Source organism: Canis lupus, chromosome 1, assembly GCF_011100685.1.
Source record: "Canis lupus familiaris isolate Mischka breed German Shepherd chromosome 1, alternate assembly UU_Cfam_GSD_1.0, whole genome shotgun sequence".
NCBI lineage: Eukaryota > Metazoa > Chordata > Mammalia > Carnivora > Canidae > Canis > Canis lupus.
Genome location: NC_049222.1, coordinates 5,591,722 through 5,611,425, shown reverse-complemented (window position 1 = coordinate 5,611,425; position 19,704 = coordinate 5,591,722). Strand labels below are relative to the sequence as shown.

Genomic DNA, 19,704 nt, shown 5'->3' with positions numbered 1-19,704 from the left:
ATTAATGGAATTTTTGAAGGTAGATGTTCCAAGTAGGAATAAGAGTTACATCTGAAACTTACATTCCTGCAACATCAAAGGATCCCACTCAGACAGCCAAAGCAGCCAGAACTAAGAAAGAAAAGAAAAGCATGTTAATTTTGATTTCCTAAAGCCTGAAGAACCTAACAGAAGAACTTAAAACATGGTGTTTTATAGCTAAGACAATGAGCATAGCTTTTACTTCTTAATCTTTAAGATGTATGAGTTTTTAAAATGTTTTCTAACCAGTGTTCATCTACATATAAATTTGGAGAAAACATACCAATATATGTTTTTTCTATATACAGGTTTTCTTCAGTGTTTTAATAAGGGTAGCATTATTGTTAAAGAATGTGGAAATTAATTGCCATAGATAGAACTGAGGTTGGAAAAAAGTTTAAACAGATATAATTATTTTGTCACAAAGGCATTTCTTAGTTTTTCACCATTGATTGTTAGTGCAACATCTTCTGAGAGGCCCTAACCTATTTTTTAAGGGTTTTTTTTTTTAAGATTTTATTTATTTATTTAAGAGAAAGCAAGAGAGAGAGAGAGAGCACAAGTGGGGGTTGGGGGCACAGAGGGAGAGGCAGGCTCCCCAGTGAGCAGGGAGCCCAATGCAGGACTCCATCCCAGGATCCTGGGACCACAACTTGAGCCCAAGGCAGATGCTTAACCAACAGATCCACCCAGGCACCCTAGCCTGAACTATTAAGAGCACTTTTTGAATTGGAAACAAATGTAGTAAGACTTTGATTAAAGAAAAATGAATAGATATTTCACCAAAGAATATATACAAATGGCCAACAGGTATATGAAAAAGTTCTCAACTTCACTAATCATCTGGAAAATACAAATCAAACCAAAGTGAGATATCATCCACACCTGTTAAAATGGCTATTATCAGAAAGACAAAAGATAACATATGTCGGGGTGCCTAGGTGGCTCAGTTAGTTAGGCCTCCAACTCTTGATTTTGGCTCAGGTCATATCTCAGGGTCATGAGATCAAGCCCCAATTTGGGCTCTGTGCTCAGAACAGTTAGCTTGTCCCTCTCCCCTAGCCCCCACTTGCACTCTTTCTCTATCTCAAATAAATAAAATCTTAAAAAAAAAAGATAACAAGTGTCGGTGAGAATATGGAGAAGGAATTCTTGTGCACTGTTGGTGGAAATGTAAATTGGTGCAGCTACTATGGAAAACAGTGTTGCAGTTTCTCAAAAAATTACACATAGAACTACTATATCTTCCTGCAATCCCACTTCTGAGTATATATCCAAAGGGAATGAAACAAAGGAAATGAAATCAAGATCTTTTTTTAAAATTTAAATTCAAGTTGTTATCATATAGCATAGTACTTGTTTCAGGACTAGAATTTAGTGATTCATCACTTACATACAATACTGGGTGCTCATCCCAACAAGTACCCTCTTTAATACCCGTCACCCATTTAGCCCATTCCCCCCATCCACCTCTCCTCCAGCAACCCTCAGTTTATTCTAACTATAAAGTCTCTTATAATTTATCTGCAATCAAGATCTTGACAAGCTGTGTTCTATTCATTGCAGTATTATTCACTATAGCCAAAATATGGAAACAACCTAAAAGCCCATCAATAGATGTCTGGATAAGGAATATATATTTATAAATTTAATAAATTTTCATTATATATAGTGGAATATTATTCAACCTTAGAAAAAAAAGAAGGAAATCCTACCATTGGTAATAACATGGATGAAACTGGAAGACAGGATGCCAATTGACAAGCCAGGCACAGAAAGATAAATGATGCATAATCACCCTTGTATGTAGATCTAAAGCATTGAATTGAATTCATAAAAGCAGAGAGTTGAATGGTAGTGGCCTGGAGCAGGGGGTGGGGGAAATGAGGAGATGTTGGTTAAAGGGTACAACATTTTTAGTTATGCAAAATAAATGAATTCTGGAGATGGAAACTCTACCATGGCAACAAGTTAACAATACTGTATCATATACTTGAAACTTGGTTAGATCTGAAGTGTTCTCACCATGGAAGGAAGAAATGGAGGGAAGGAGGGAGGGAGGAAGGAAGGAAGGGAGAAAGGAAGGGAGGAAAGGAGGGTGAAAATAGTAGTGTGAAATGATGGATATGTTAATTAGGTTGGCTAGTGGTGAAAACTTTAGAATGTATACATAGTTCATTCAAAACATTATATTATACAAGTTAAATAGATACAATTTTTATTTGTCAATTACACCTCACTAAAGCAGGGGAAAAGTAAATGTACTGAGTTTTGAAGTGCAATTTGAATTTAAATAAATTCAATAACACTAAATGTTGGGATGACAGCACTTCCTCAGAAATACATTACTAAGCGTGAAACTATATTTTCTTAACTTGATATATATATATATATATATATATATATATATATATATATATATCTGATATATATATAAAATCTGTTGTCATCTTATCTATTCTAGTTAGACTGTGGAACCAAAGAAGACAGGACATTTCTTGCACCCCTATGTTCACAGTGAGATGTTTATGCGTTATTTTTAATCTTTGGATAATTATTCATTTGACTTTTGAAGTAACAGCTTAGGTAAATTTTTAGTTAACATACAACTTTCATTTTACTGGCAAACAATTATGAATTCTAATCAGGAGTCTCCCTTTAAAATAAATTGTGTCTACAAGATAACTTGAATGCATATTGTATGAGGTAGAAAATACTTAGCAGCATATTTATGGAAAAATACATGTGGCATACATCCAATTAGTTATTCTTTTATTGAAAAGATGTTCTTTATGTCTTAAAAGCAACTAGCTTATGAAAGATGAATATTCTTTGCTAAGAAGTATGATTGTTTTAATCTTAAGTAAATAAAGGTGTCACTTCCTATCTGGTGGGGGAATCAGAATATAGAAATTAAAAGATTTTTGTCCCCTTGCATAAGAAATAGGACAGCTATAAGTTTTCTCTGAAATCACACCTTTCATTCAGAGCATCAATTTCAGAGATATTTGAGCTTTCTGCAAATGAAAATTTGCAGCCGGGCTGGAAAGTGGGTGCTTTTTGATTAACAACAACTCCTGCTGAATTTCCGTCTGTTTCATTTTTTAAGTAGAGTGGTATTGTCTTTTTCCCCCTTTTTCATCCCATTCTGACCCATTTATTACTAGAGTATTTCTGAGAAATTCAATCCCCCCCCCACCATCTTTTTTATCATCTTATAATAATGTTGGTTAGTGGGATTAAATAAAAACTGCCTCTTTTTTTATTTTTTCTTATTCCCCCAGTAAAAGTTTCTACTTTAGTAGATTACATGGCAAATGACAACTCATGCCATTGGGAAGGATTTAACTACATCAGGGTAGTATTTTGCAATAAACTTTATAGGAAAAATTGCATTCAGAAGCATAATACAGTAACCTCCTGACTGCTTTTTTTAACCCGTTTTTTCAAGAATTTTTTTTTTTTTAATTTGAGAAAGTTATTTAGGTGCTGTATGCTACATTTCAGTGAAATCAGCTATCAGTTTTCTGTTTAGCTAGGTATTTGCATACCCAGTCTCACTCCCTGGAGGATATGGCACCTAAAACTAGGGCATACGAGAGTAGAATTAACTTTTACTCATGATGGTAATGTTGGCTCAGATGCCTGGCCTGAGGCTATACCTAGAAATGCAGTTTTATACAAATATCCATCAAACTCAGAATTAATCGGGGCTTTTCAGCCCCTACACATTGTCACACAATAGAGAGTATCTATGAACGATGAATGGATAATTTAACAAATATGACAAAATATTAATATCTTTATGTTTTGAATGGAAAATTCAGGGTGTCATATTATTAATGCATTCACTGGGTGAACTTCTGTTGAATTCCAACTTTGTATAAGGCACTGCTCTGGGTGCTCAGACAAATCACTGTCACTGGCAGCAAGGAGTTTATATTATCTTAAGTAACATACCTTGCTTCAAAAACTGGTTATCTGGGAACTGTGGCCCCTGACTCACTTTTCCCCCCATAATAACTTCCAATTTATCCATTTTAGTGTGGGTTAGCAAAACTACTAATAAATGAGATTAAGTGATTTTACTGTGAGTGGCCTAGAATTGCCAATTTTTCTTCTACTTTCTACTCTAGGCCTTGCTAATTGGGCATTACTAATGTAAAGATCAGAGGATGTATCTGACTCGATTAGAATGAAATTAGAAGTTTGGAGTAGGAACAGCCATTCTTCCCTACTATGGGCCCACTAGCTAATTTTATAAAGAGGGAAAAAGGAAAGAGTGAATTAGCCATTAGGTGGAGATATGAGGGTGTATGCTTTGCAGTCCCAGTAGGAGCCCATCATTAATGCCATAAAGCATCATAATTTATGTCAACTTTCTCAGATCCCCAGATTATACCTATAATGTGTACTTACCACAATTAAAATTGTCACCATTATTTTTCCAATAAAACTGAGTTAAAACCTGGAAAGAGTAGCTATTTAAAATAGAAAATGTATTAGTAATGTGATTTCAACAAAAATTGGAAACAATGGTTATGTTTATTTACATAGCTATTTAGGTTATGTTTTAATAGTTGGTAATTATGCCATAATTATACTTCCATCATTTTATTCATAATAATGTCACCTTAATTCTGAACCTCATAAATCCTTATAAATGTATACCTTAATGAAATATGAAATACATTTCTTATCTTGTAAATGGTTAAGAAAAGAAGACATGGATGTATAAAACATATAAAAATCTTTAAAGGTCAAAAACAGGAAGACATATATTTTAGTATAATAATTTACCTATATTCCTCAGCTACCTAGCTCTAAATTTATTTCCACGCTGAGACACAAATCTTAGGAATAAATATGTTAAGCTCTGGCTTGGGTGACTTTTGGCACATTGTTCGGTTATAGGTTAGATGGGTCTATGGATGGAATATGCCATGGGGAGCCACTGGATCACCAATAAATTTGGTTAAAAGTTTGGGGCATATGGATAAAGCTATTTTTTTTTCAAAAAAGTAAAAGTACACTTTAGTTTTAAGAAGGAGGATTTTGTCTAAGTCCCTCATGTATCTTAATTTTTTTTTCATTTATTCTAATCAATATAGAACACAAAATGCTCATTCTACAATTTGTCAACTTTATTCTTAAGATTCATGGATTTGGAAAAGCATGGAAAATGACAGAGTTCAACAATATTTATTGATGTTTGGCTCTATGTAGCCTTGAGAGTCTACTTCTGCCAAGGACATACAAAAATAGGGAGATGGTAAGAAATCTTCATTGTTCTTATTCTTATCAAAACATTGAGTTAGAGCAACCAAATAGCTTAGAATTCAAGGGAAGACAGATGACCACCAAGAGACATAGGATCCACAAACTGGATTATGCAAAGGTCAATGCTTGGAAGTTATGGTCAGCACACGAGTGGAATAGAATACACCTAAATTTTCGATAAATTCTGATAGACTGAGCATGGACTAGAGAGGCATCATCAGAAACATGGAAACCCCCAAGCCCCAGAGGAATCCCACCTGCTGTTAGACTCCATGGAGGCTCAGGGAAACCACTGTGGGCAGGGCGGCCAAATGGAAAGGGCCTCTGTATTAGTGCAGGAATCGGCCACTGTGGTAAAGGCACGTGACTACTTTCCCTGCCTATTCTTTTCCCTCTTAAGTAAAGGCCTTAAGATGCTAAGAAAGGAAGAGCAAATCCCAGGGCTCCAAGATTAGCAGCAGGAGGGAATAAAGCCCCACTAACTTTCTTCTATTAAGAAAAAAGAGAAAGCCTCTTGACCAGAGATCACAAGTAAAATGGTCTGGCTGGAGGAAGAACACTTTTCACATGAGGAAAGCAGGGAAGGATCATGAAATCACACCTCCTAACTGCAGGAGGGTCAGAAAGATTCTAGTACCCAGAATTCTAGAGCAATTCAGTAGGGGGAGAGCTGCCCTGAACAAGATCCCTCAGAGGTAGCAGGAGGAGAGGAGAGGCCAGGGTGCTGAGGAAGCCTGGAGTTGAAATGCTGTAGCTTCCTGACCTGAAGCTGGATCCTACAAAAGAGACTCCCCCAGAAGTCCTCACATGGAAGATGGGTAGGAACACAGAGGAGAGAAACCCTTTCGTAGTGCAGACATGTGGAAAATGCTACCAGTTGTGGGGAGACCAGCAACACTAGACAAACTGTCAGGGCCACAGCCTACTGGCCTAAGCACAGCCCAGTGGCAGCCCCCCGTTTGGGGAACCTGAAGATGACAATGCGCTAAGCACAACCACAAAACCACTACCAATGCTAACAGCCTTGAAGATGAAGAAGCATGCTCATTTCTGGGCATTTCCGTTTCCCTCAGTCACTGATGTTCTTTATGTGACATTCAATATTCAGTCAACATTTATGAGACAAAATCCTGCAAAAAGCAAGGGAAAAAAACTAATTGTTAAAACAAAACCATGAACTGACCCAGCTATAGAAGTGACCTAGATGTTAAAATTTTCAGACTGGGCAGTAGGAGTATTGTAAGTATGTAAAATAATCTAATGGAACAGATGGACAATATACAGAACAGATGAAGAATTTCAGTAGAGAAGTAGAAATTACATGAAAATGTGGAACAAAATACCAGGGATAAAGAATTTCCTTGACAGTTTCATCAGCGGACTTGACCCAGCTGAGTAAGTTACCCTGATCAGTAAACTTACAATGAAATCAAGAAAAATACCCAAAACCAGACCCAAAGAGGGGAAAAAAAAAAAAAAAAAAACTAAACTAAAAAAAAAAAAAAACAAAACAAGGACCAGAAAAACCAAGAGTGTTGCCACAATATCGAAAAGTCTGATGTATGTGCACATGTAAGTCCCAGAAGGAGAAGAGCAAGAAAATGTGCAGGAAACATATTGAAAAGATAGTGGCACTGAAATGTCAAATATAGAGAAAAATGTCAAGCCATAAATCCAAAGTAGCTCAGAGACCTGCTCAAGCAGGATAACCCCATACAAATAAATAAATAAAAACTAAGAACCAAAATTTAAAAAATGATAAAAAAAAAAATCTTTTGGTTCTGTTTCTCAGGAGAATCCCAATGATACAACATTTCAATTAGACACAATTCAAGTCTCAAAGCATATTTGCTGGAATGATCACAAAGTATCAAATACACACTATGGGCCTGGGGCATGTATGCATTTGATTTGTGAATCCATATATAAGAAATGGTTTTAATCTCAGTTTGTGAGATGCAGAACATCGTGGTGGATAGCACGGGCTCTATAGACGGATTTATGCATTTAAATCACAGCTCCAACATGTCACTTGTGTGACCCTGAGCAAGTTCCCTGATTTATCTGTACCTCCTTCTCTTCTGTAAAATGGGATAACATGAGAACTCATTGCCTACGGTTGTTAAATTAAATTAGTTAAAATATTAAGTCCTTTGAATGATGCCTGTCACATGGAAAATGCTAAAACTTGTTAACTAGATATTATGATAATTTATTATGATATTTGTTTAGTAAGGACCGTTGAATTACCTTTTTCTCCATTTGAATACATTTACATAACACGGCATACATCTGGGAGTGATTATATAACATTTGATCAACTCTGTCCAATAAGTGAAAAATAAAGAGTGATGCTCCAGTTTATAGTAGCTTCTAATCCGGGAAAAGAATACACATCCAGAAGATAAACCCTCTGTAAGAGTATTTGTACCTTCCTGCAGATGGTTTACTCGTCCATGATACCAATCAGGCACAAAGTAATCAACGTGGCTCTAATGCTCCCTTCTGACTTTTAAGTTTTGTTTTGTTGGTTTTTTGCTCACTTCGGAAGTAATTACTTTCAATAATTACTCTGATTTTATTTCATCTCAACAGTCTTTCAGGGCTGTTTTAAAATTGGGTCCAGTTCCAGTTTTACAGTGCCCTATAATGCACTAAGAAATATACTTCTTCCTAAGAAATTACTGTGTTCTTTAAAGGTGCACATTTATAATTATAAATATATGATGTGAAAAGATTCTTCTGAGAATAATTCTACAGTGACTATAAAGTAAGGAGTGATGGATTAGAAAAAGTCCTTGGAACTTTCAAAACCTGACCTTTACACCTGGCCCTCATATACACCGACCTGTCCTTAGAGGAGTACATTCGTTTTATTCTCACATCCTGATATATATGACACCCACACTAATATTTGTAAGTTAATATTTTCAAAAATCTTGTAATGAGCTAAAGCCCATAAGGGCATTCAATAACTTATAAACCACGATTTAAAGGTAATATCTTCTTTTGAATCACACTCTATAACAAACACTTATTTTTAATGTGGTTTAGGCTTATGTGACAACAGAAAGTGCCAGATTGCAAAGCCCTGTTTAAGCAAAGTACTGAGTGTTAGTTTTACAGCTTCACAGAATTTCAAGTTTGGACATTATTTCATTAAAGCAGAAGGGCCAGTTCTGAAGTCCTTACTTTGTCTTCATAAAGAAAACTGATGGGTTTAGCCCCAATTGTAATATGAAAAGTCCTAAATTCATTTATTTTTACCAGTAAGTGGTACTTTCATTTAGGGAAGTTTCAGAAGTAGTTTACATTCATTTGTCAGTCTTGTTGCTGGATACATTCTCTGATTTAGATGCCCCTGCCACCATTTGTTCTCTGGTGGATAATAGATAGGGAGAGAGATTGATTACAAAGTTGTAATTCAATCCATACATCGTGATGATGTTTATGATATTATCAGTACCTTGAGATTAAATTACAGCTTGCCATCCATCTTCCCTCTCTTTGCCCATTCGCCTTCCTAATATATAAGAAAAAAAACTCAAAGTTTTGTAAGCACATACCAAAATGAAAAGAAAGAAATATATTCAAAAGTTTCTGAAATGATGTAGTGTTGTTATGGGTAATTAAACCACTTTTTCTTTAAGGAAACAAACTGATAAATTAGTGGAAACATACACATAAAAACACTAGAGCAGTCATTAGAGTGATTTACTCTCATTAAATTTTTAAGCTCTATTGGAACAGTACTAAGACATATACCAGTAATAACTTTTAACAACTCAGTGTAGCATTCTCTGCACAGGAGAAAAATGGGTGGCAATGAATACTTTGGAGCTTCTGCAACCGTGTCCCTCCATGTTGAGCATCTAGAACCATGGAGGCACCATAAATCTCTCCTTGGTCCCTCAGGGCTCTTTTGCAGATGATGAAGCCCAGGCCAAGAACAGTCCAAGAACTTGGAAATTGGACAAGATTATCTTAAATCTTCTAGTCATTCTGTTACGGTGTACAGAGACCAACCTGGCTGATGTCCGTAGTCTTTGGTAGAAGAGCATTCCTCAAAATGTAATGTGCATAAGAATTATCAGAGGTCCTTGTTCAACATCGACCCCCAGCTCCAGAGATGGTCTTGGGACTCTGTATATTTAACAAGTATATTAGCAAGTAATTCCATCATGCCGGGGTCTGAGAAACCTGCCTCTGGAAGTGGAGTGCTTAATCTAAGTATCACACTCAAGGACTCAAGGGTTGAATCAGTTTTGAAACCTCTCCCCATTAGTAACTGAAAAAGTATGACAGAGGGTAATGAAAATGTACCTGTCTTCTGAATCTAAGTATTGTTTTTGAAGTGCTCAAAAGTGTTTCTAAAGATGAAAAATGGTTTCTCTTTTGCTGAATCAAATACATCTAAATAGCTGACTTATTTTCCCACACTCTTTGGAATGTGTCTCTGTGTTCACTTTTGACATTACAACTACTTGAAATAGCTGTCTTCATTTGCATTTCTTTTTATTGTTTTAAATTTAAAAAATGGAATCATCTTTTTATCTCTGCATTTACATTATATCCTTATTATTTACTGCTAATACAATCTGGTTGCATTTAAAAATCCAAAATCCTTGTCATTGGAAGTTCTCTATCAGGGTAGTTTATCAGACTGATTTCTAAGTTAAATCTCTCAAAAGTCTATATATTTAATGCTGACTATGTTCACATCTCTGTTTATGTTCTATAGGTGAGCCCAAAATGATATATAAAAATATGTACTTGGCCTTGTCTCAGTTATCCAGAAATGAGAGAAAAACAGAGTAAGCTCTCGAAAGTTCTCAAGAGCAAGTTCAAGAACAAGAGACAGAACAGTGTAACTTAATAGTGAGCCATGGTGGCAGATGAGACAGGATTGACAAGTGGAAATCCCAATCTTTGTGCTGGGGGAAACTAGGAAGATGGGGGTGGGGGGTTGACTCAAAAAAGCAGCAAATGTAGAGGAATTGTCTTAGTGTGGAATGCTGAATGTGTGGAGAAGGGAAGTTAAGCTCTGTTACACTTCCAGTGTGAGTAGTAACATTGAAGTTATGGTCCTCAAAATACAGGTTAAGATGTGTCCATCAGAATATTGTTAGTAGTTGAAACGATGAAAATGAGCACCATTTCCCTTATTTAGAAGTAAAAGAGGGCGAGACAACAGAACCAAGGGTATGTTCCCACACAGAAGGAAAAGTTATTCAAATATCCATGCCCCAAAAGAAATAAATTTCAAAAACAGGAGAATCTATGACCAAGTAATAGACTTAAAACATAACAAAAGAGATCCATACCTAATTCATCAGCGCACCCATCCCTCAAACAAAATGTCTTACTCCTCTAAGAGAGGAGTCACAAAATTTTTTCATTAAGCAAAATATGAACTGCAAACTAGAATAACATTAAAGAAATGCATGGGAGTTCTCTTTCCTAATAGGTTTACGAAATAGTCGTTACCCATACAGCTAAATAACATCTTTTTTAAAAAAATGATTTACTTATTTAATTTCTACTGGAAAATCTTGGCCTCAGGAAATGAGTGCAAACAATGTTTGATATGGTCAGGTTTCCTAGGAAGAGGAGTACAGTGGCAGCCATGGTGTGGAGGCATTGGCCTCAAGACTTCTCTAGTTATTGCTGAGAACATTCATTCCATGTTTTAGACTCTTATATTTCTGAATTATTATTATTATTTTTTATTTATTTTTTATTTTTTTATTTTTTTTTATATTTCTGAATTATTAAAGCAACATTTGTTTTACAAATGGTGAGCTCCAGAAAAACCTATATTGTACAGATAAACAAGACGCATGCTTGTACATGACCAAGTTGTCCAAGGACCTTCCTGTTCAGAACATGAGGTGGAATTCCCTGAATTGATTGACAACTTATTGGGCATCTAAGCCCGGATTTTGTGTCTCATCAACAATACCTTACTAAGTGATGTAAGATGTAACCAACACACTGTTATTTTTACATTTTGCTCTTTAGTTGACTGTGGCTTCCATCTGAGTGGATATGTAATCTGTCTAAAGAGACTAGAAAGAAGATTAACCAACCTCTTCACCACATACTAAGGTCCTTCTCCCTCCCATCTTTGGATGGTAAGATTTTTTTTTTTTTTTTTAATCACGACCTACCTCATCTTGAATGAATCAGAGCCACATTTGTTAAGGAGCTAATCTTTCAACATAAAGCAAGATAGCTCTGCATTTTAAGGACAGATGGTAATGCCAGAAGACATGTGGGCACTCCAGCTCACCTTTTATTCTTGGCCAGATAACTTTATCTGTGCCTCAGTCACATCCTTGGTAAACTCTGGATAATGACAGTATCTGCTTGTACTATTGCCATGAAGATTAATTTAGTTAATACACATAAAGTGTTTACTCCATAGTAATTGCTATTAGGTTTTAGCTACTATTATTTTTAGCCTCTACCCCTCAAATGTGATTCTGTATAGTGGTGCCCTAAAGAACAAGCTCACCTCTTTCATGTGACCTCCCTTCATATTTGGAGACTGCTCTCATGTACCCCCCTTGGACTTTTGTTCTGCAAGCATGGTGCCCACAGTCTTCTAACTAATTCTCAAATGCCATGGTCCTGAGACCTGTAATCCCAGTTAGTCTCTTACTGCTCATGTCTATACTCTGTAAATTAACTTTGTGATGTGAAAATCACAGAGCTGCATAAGATCATTAGCTTACTACTTCTTCTTAAAATATTCCTGCAGAACTATGTATTTCACAAATTGAGGTTGAAATAATCTAGAGAGTTAGAGGAAATGGAAACAGGTGGGGAGGGCAGAGAGAACTGGGTCCAGACTCAGCCTCTAAATTCAGGGACTAGGGGATCCCTGGGTGGCGCAGCGGTTTAGCGCCTGCCTTTGGCCCAGGGCACGATCCTGGAGACCCGGGATCGAATCCCACGTGAGGCTCCCGGTGCATGGAACCTGCTTCTCCCTCTGCCTATGTCTCTGCCTCTCTCTCTCTCTCTGTGACTATCATAAATAAATAAAAATTTAAAAAAATAAATAAATAAAATCAGGGACTAGTTGACCAGGTGTATGACCTTGGGGAATTTGCTCATGGAGAAAATGAGAGGATGATAAACACCACTGTTCCTTCAAACGTGTAAATAGGGAAAATACCATCCTTCCGTCACAATTGTTGAAAAGCTTCAAGGCATATTTGTCTTGTTTAAAATAAATTCCTCATTCCCAGTCAGTCTCTACAGAACATTTGCTTTTCTCAATAATATTGATCATGATATGATTTTATTGAATTCACTTATTCACTGCTTTAGATTACTCCTCCACCCCAATCAAGATCGTTTTTCCCCAGAAGGACAGGGACTCCATTTATCTTTGTCACCATTAGCTTTTCAATACCTGATACATACTAGGTGCCCAATAAATAAGTGTTGACCAAATGAATGTTTGGCACATGATAGTCATACAATTAATGGTTCTTCGTTTCAGGATGAACTTATGGAAGCATGAAAAGTATCTATTAAACAATGTCTCAGAGGAATTAATCAAAAGTTTTACAGAAAGTTGTGCAGCCTCTGAAAGGTTGGTGTAAGACAGATATGCTGAAGTACTTGATAGTTAAGGTCTTGCAGAAGGTGATTTAGAATGCTAATTATCCCACAAACCCTGTTCTTTATTTCTCTCTCTGAGCGAGTGAGTCCTGATATTGAGCTGAACACAGGACTTCAAAATAAACCCTTTATCTTCCAGTTCTCTTTGCAACTATACATATAGGGCCACATAAAGCAGTTCTGGATATAATAAGAAAAATGACGTGTTGGGGTGCCTGGGTGGCTCAGTCATTTGAGTGTCCGACTGATGATCTCAGGGGCCTGGGATGGAGCCCAATGATGGGCTCCATGCCTAGCAGGGAGCCTACTTTAATATTTTTTTCCCTCCCTGTATCCCTCCCCTCGCTTGCCCCATCTCACTCTCTATCTGTGTCTAAAATCAATCAATCAATCAATCAATCTTTAGAAAAGTGATATGTAGGAATTCTTGGAAGTGTGACCTTGTCAGTACCCTTTGTTCTCCATGAAAACCAGAATGGAGGTATGTGATGAGCCATCCTGAGTCACGTGGATAAGGGCAACATGCTAGGAGGAAACCGCCTGGAGAGAAAGAGCCTATATTGTTGACTCCTGACAACTTTGTAGATCTGAGCCGCCACATCAGCTTGAGAAATAGCCATCTTTCTTTCTCTCCAAGGTAATTATTTGTGGTCTCCATCATAGTCAGACAAATTTATATCCTGAATATAAATGCACACCATCAGTGCTTTAAATATAGATCTTTGCCCTTCTACTCATCATATGAGCTCTTAAAAACAGGGTTAGTGATAAATTGTCAACCTTATATGGTTACATTCTCTTTTTATTACATATATACTGATTACCTTCTGTGAAGACAAGTATTAGAGGATTTTTTTTCTTAAGGATGGAGATATAGTGGGTTGAATAGTGTTCCCCAAAATTCTTAGTCACTCAGGACCTCAGAATGTAACATTATTTGGAAATAGGACTTTGCAAATGTAATTAGTTGAAGATCTCAAGACGAAATCATCCTAGATTTAAGGCAGGTACCAATGGCCAATGTCCTTATTAGAAAAGGAGGAGCTTACCCATACAGTCACACAAGAAAGGCCATGGGAAAACAGAGGCAAAGATTGGAAGGATGCTGCTGCCATGAGCCAAGGAGCCACCAGAAGCTGGAAGAAACAAGAGGATATTCTCCTCTAGATCCTTCAGAGGAAGTGTGGCTATGCCACCACCTTGATTGTAGACTTCTGGCTTCCAGGACTATGAAAGAATACATATATGTTGTTTTAAGCCACTAGTTTTGGGGGGGAATTTGTTAAGCTATAACCGGGAACTAATACAGATGTTAAATTAGATTTTCTCTTCAGCTCTAACTTTTGGGCTGTCAGTGGGCCCCAGCAAAAAAAAAAAAAAAAAAAAAAAAAGAATGGCACACTCAAAGGGTTTAACTGAAGGAAGTTAGGATTAGGAGAATTGAGGGCCCATGATGCACTAGCAACAGAGAAACGATGCCACCCCTAGGACTGAAGACATAGGGAGAATGTGCATTTCTGGAGAAACTGTCAGGGAGATAATGTAGCAGTCAGCCTCTGGAGGCATAGAGCAGGATAGTAAGGGGCACAGAATGGATCTGGGCATGAGCTGCAATAGACAATAATAAGCAGAGTTTCCATGAGTTGATTTGGCAGGATATACAGCCATTCCAAAGGATAAACTAGATAGCGAAGCCTCAAGGGAGAATACATTTAGTAAAACTTAGGTTTACCATGAAGCTTGGCAAAGAAGAGGCACCACGAATCTACTTACACAGATGATCTAACTCTAGTTGTAACACTATGCCAATTATAATTACATGAAGTCAGAATATATGTCATCTCAAATTTTGTAGGTACTGAACAGTAGGTTATCAGGCACACGGCATATGAATGTGACTGCCAGGTAAATAGATTTATGATACATGTGAGGAAGATTTGATAGTCCCAGTGTGTACACTAGGTAAAAGTGTTTGAATGCATGGCTGAATGAATAGAGATTTCTCAGAGTTGCGCTACAAACTCCAGGTATTAGGAAGATACCAAGCCCAGCGTGCCCCTGGCCAATCTGATCTGCTGGAACAATGCTCTGTATTTTCGTATAAGAACGGTTTTCAAAGCACAGAGAGACATTATACATGCACAATTTTCAGAGACTCAGACTTTGAATTTTTCAACAAAATGTAATGAAATGGGCAAGAGCCCTGCTAAAGGTGAAATCCCTTATCATGCAATGCCTTTCACCTGAGAAATAATTTAGCTCTATTTTCAAGCAACCTCTCCTTCCAGATGATCAGTGAAGCGATATGTGCTCTGTAGGTTTAAACGGGGAGAATATTAATAGAATGTATCATATGTCGAATTTGAGTGGGAAATAACAGTGAAGAGAAATTGAGGTGGAAAAGGATTAGAAACCTGGTAAAATATTGGAAGGAGGAAAGAGGGCAACACACTCACTCATTTCACCAGATTGATAAAAAACAAACGGAGTCATCAGATGGATTCAGACGAGCCTCTTTCGGCCCTGGCGCCATAGAGAACGGGGAAATGATGGCAACATTTAAAAGTAGCAGCTTCTCCTTCCTCTCCCCGGGGGCGTTCATATCGGAGCCCAGGACAATTAGAGCAGAACGTTTAGCAAAAACCCCTAGAGTTGAATACTTTACTGAGAAGCTCTGTGGTTTGTGAAAGAATTCTGAATTTGAGGAGGTCTCTCACCATTTCCTATGATCAGGTCATTCACCGAGTTAAATATGTTTTGGGCACCCCCTTGGACGCTAAGCACTGTGAGAAGTGGAGGGTGAAACGGAACGCACAGCTCCTTCCTTCCCTCAAGGATCTCTAGCGTGTGAATGGAAAGGGTAAGTGGAACGTTTATTAGATGTGGTTTACATGTGATAATCACATCTTCGGGGTGATATAGAAACACAGGGGCCTAGCTCAGCTTTAGGGAACCCGGACATATTTCCAAAAAGAGGTGACACTAGAGGTGGATGCATCGATTTGTGGAGGTTGAGCAAACTGAGGAGGGAAGGAGGCTGCATCCGGTGAGGAAATCAGCACGAACGAAGAAAAGAGCAGGGAAGGGGCTGGTGCTTACAGGCAGCTCCAATAGGTGTGTTGAGCAGGAGTGAGGGCGTAGCTTGTGGAGGGGCGTGGCCACGGCAGGGGGCGTGGCCATGGGAAATGGGCTGCCCATACTCCAGAGCAGTTTAGTAAGGGGCAGGGGCGTGACAAGGGGTGTGGCCGCAGGTGAGGGCGTGGCCCGGCAGGGGCGTGTCCGTGACGAGGGGCAGGGCTGTCCGTGAAGGCGTGGCTTGGCAAGGGGCCGTGGCCGTGGTAAATAGCCTGACCATAGTCCAGAGCAGTTTGGTAAGGGTGTGACTGCAGGTGAGGGCGAGGCTTGGTGAGGGGGCGTGGCTATGGTAAATAGGTCTGACCTTAATCCAGAGCATCATAAGAGGCGTGGCCGCAGGTGAGGGCGTGGCGTGGTGAGGGGCGTGGCTGTAGTGAGTGGGTGAGGCTACCAAGTGACAAAGGTGTTTCTAGAGGATGAAAGAACAGGAGGCTAACAGTAGTTGGCATATGGAATAGGTAATGGAATCTCTGAGCTAGGAAGAGTCTTAACTGAGGTGAGGCTGGAGACTTTGTAGGTGACGAATCTCTCCAGCCTCAGTGTAACACGGGAATTGAAACAAGGACCAGTGAGGAAGGAAAGAAACTGGGAAACTAGTGAATAATCAAGAAAAGGGATCCAATGGCATGGACTAGAACAGGAGCAGTAGGGAAGGGGGAGAAGAAGACAGATCATGACAGATGCAACGTCAAAGAGCAGAGTCGCTCGGCTGCCTCGGGAGCCCGCTCCCAGAGCCACCTGTGCCCTTTAGTCATCCCTCAGGAGTTCCACTTCTGGAATCTTAGCTCCATTAAATTGCATAAATTTATACATAAATTATGAATCCTCAAAATCTCTCTCATTACATCTTTTGTTTGACTTTATCGAGATTACCTACACTTTTGCCTTGTCCTCAAACCCCGCTCTTTGGAGCTCCTTTTAGTGTGCCTCCAAGGCAGGTATAGTGCATCTCTCTCCAGGGCCCTCCTGACCATCTGTCAGCACACTGCATCAGCCCAATAGACTCACCTGCCTTCTCTCTTAAAAAATGGAAGGGGATGCATAGTGTTGGAGAAAGTAATCCTTTTTCTTTTTTTAAGATTTTTATTTATTTATTCATGAGACATACAGAGAGAGAGGCAGAGACACAGGCAGAGGGAGAAGCAGGCTCCATGCAGGAAGCCCAACGTGGGACGTATTTCCCTGATGGCCAGCGATGTGGAGCATTTTCTCATGTGCTTGTTGGCCATGTCTATGTCTTCCTCTGTGAGATTTCTGTTCATGTCTTTTGCCCAATTCATGACTGGATTGTTTCTTTGCTGTAGAGCACTGGGTGTTATGCTAAATGTTGGCAAATTGAACTCCAATAATAGAAAAAAAAAAAGAAAAACCGTCTCCTGACTTCCGATGTCTGAGTAAACACCTACCTCCAATCCCCATCCCCCAGAGTTAGCTCAGGAACTCCATCAACACAAGGGGCTGCACCCATCTTGGTGATGAGTATTCACCCGAGGCAGAAGGCCAGGAACCAAGCTCAGATGGGTGTCCCTTCCTCTTGCCTCTTCTATTGGCTTGCTTAGTAAGTCCTGTTGAAGACTGTAAATCAAAGGAATTGGCGTTTTAGTTTTTCATTAGATTGCTGTGAATGTAGGTTGCAAGATCAACTTCTAGGAGAAAAGGAGCAGGCCTTAGTGTCATTGGGAAGTTCATTTAAATTCAAAAGGTCATTCTTTAGCTATAAAACAAGAGGATGGAAGTAAAATGATCTCTGAGATTCCCTTCAGTTTAGATATAATTAACCATCCTTGAGTGCAATCATTTCAAAAACATATATTTTCAGGTGTTTTTTTTTTTTTTTTTCAAAAAGACAGGTCTTCAAGGTTTAACACCACAGATGCCTCATTATCCAAATACCTCCACACTTAAAATTCAATCCCACTTTCTGTCATAAAGAAATTATGTTTTGATTAAATTTTCTGAACCAGAAATATATGTTAAAAAATACAGAGGAGGATAAGAAATATAAACCTAAAACTCCCAAGCCAGAATAAGCCCAAACAAAAAGTACTTAGCAAACATGAATAGAACAAAACAAAAATAAACTGGCTGAATTAAGACAAATGTATGGGAATTATTACATTTGTGTAAAATAAAATGCAATTATGAAAAATATTCTGAAAGTTTTTTTTTAACTTAAGTAGAATGAAACCCATACATTCTTGCGCAATGACTGAACTGTATTGAGTGGTGAGTCATATGTACAAGGACATAAAGGTTAATCAAAAAGCCTGAAGTTATATTCTACACAATGATTTCCTGGAATGCAATTATTTGCTCATTATGTAATCTCCTTTCCAGCAATGATATTCAAATGCGCATACTTTATTTTAAACAAGAGCTGCGTTTTCCAAGGCAGAACACAATTGGCATTGCAAGCTAGATGTGTGTATATATAATTAAAATCACCTCATGAATTTCAAGCTCTCCAATACAGTTATTTGTATTTTTTTTCCTAACCATCTCTCACATATATTTATTCCCAATGTTCAGGTTGGCTGTAAAACTTGAGAGCTTGGAAATGCAGTATCCTGTGGCTGCTGAATCACGGACCATTCCTCTGTGAAACCCTAACACAGATACTTACCCCTCAGAATTATTTTGAAGACTGAATGGTATAGCATGTGCAAAGTTCATACCACTGGCCTGGAATAGAAAGGTAATTATAGAAGATGTAGCTGTGAGGATGGGGAGGTGGAGGTAGGGTTGTGGCACCCTGGAACCAGATGGTGACACCCATGGCAATAAAGAAAGGAGGGCAGCAGGAGGAGTCGATGAGGAGCAGGGGGAGGATGGCCAGGAGGGGAGGACAGGAGGAAAAGGGGAAAGAAAGAGTTGTGTCTCACCTACCTCTAGGTTAGCTAGTTAGTCAGCTGTTACCTAGAACCATAAGTGTGGAATTCAGGACCAGGTGAAAATAACCAAGTTTGTAAGTGAAGGAAAAACACTGATATAAGTAGAAATGAAAAGTGTGACTTGTCAACAAAAAGGAAAAAATACTTCATCCAGCGAAATTGTCCTGAGACTAATCAATCAGTTAATCTTTGAATCACAAGATAAAACATACACAAGGTTTTATTTCAGATTCTTTATAAAGCTAAGCCATAGGTATTTGTTATTAAGACGCATGACTGGTAAAAGGAAGAAATAATATACGCCTGCCTTTTGTGTCTTAAAAATAGTTGCAGCCAGAGCAAAGCCCTGGGATGACAGGAAGAAAATGAAGTTACATTTTTCACACCTTCTGATTAACTTTCAATGCCTCCCAAGCCCCAACAACTGGAAACGAAGAATTTCGTGTTGAGCTAAATATTTAGAAATAAAAAATCTAATAATTGTTAGAGGACACAAATCAGAGCTGTATTCCTTCTGCAGCCTAATGCAGTACATTCAACAAAAGGTTAGAAAGCAATAATGAGCATGAATTCTTCTTTTTAAATCTTGCTCCCATTGCCAAGAATGTTTCCATAGTTCAGTACCTGCACTGTGTGTGTGTGTGTGTGTGTGTGTGTGTGTGAGCATGTGTGAGTGTGTAGTGTAATCTCCATGTCAGAATATTTAGCATCCGATTGTTTGGATTCAAGCCCCCTAATTTATTAG

General features: G+C 38.3%; 1 long non-coding RNA gene across 1 annotated transcript in view; it reads left to right on the top strand.

Moving 5' to 3' along the window:
• The window catches only part of LOC111090572, a 32,073-nt gene extending 12,662 nt beyond the window's left edge, over positions 1-19,411 (top strand). Inside the window, exons 2-6 of the long non-coding RNA XR_005353000.1 lie at positions 11,323-11,435; positions 12,812-12,904; positions 15,667-15,793; positions 18,598-18,763; positions 19,287-19,411. This is a non-coding gene — a long non-coding RNA (uncharacterized LOC111090572). The remainder of the gene's footprint in view (positions 1-11,322; positions 11,436-12,811; positions 12,905-15,666; positions 15,794-18,597; positions 18,764-19,286) is intronic.
• The last annotated feature ends 293 nt before the right edge of the window (positions 19,412-19,704 follow it).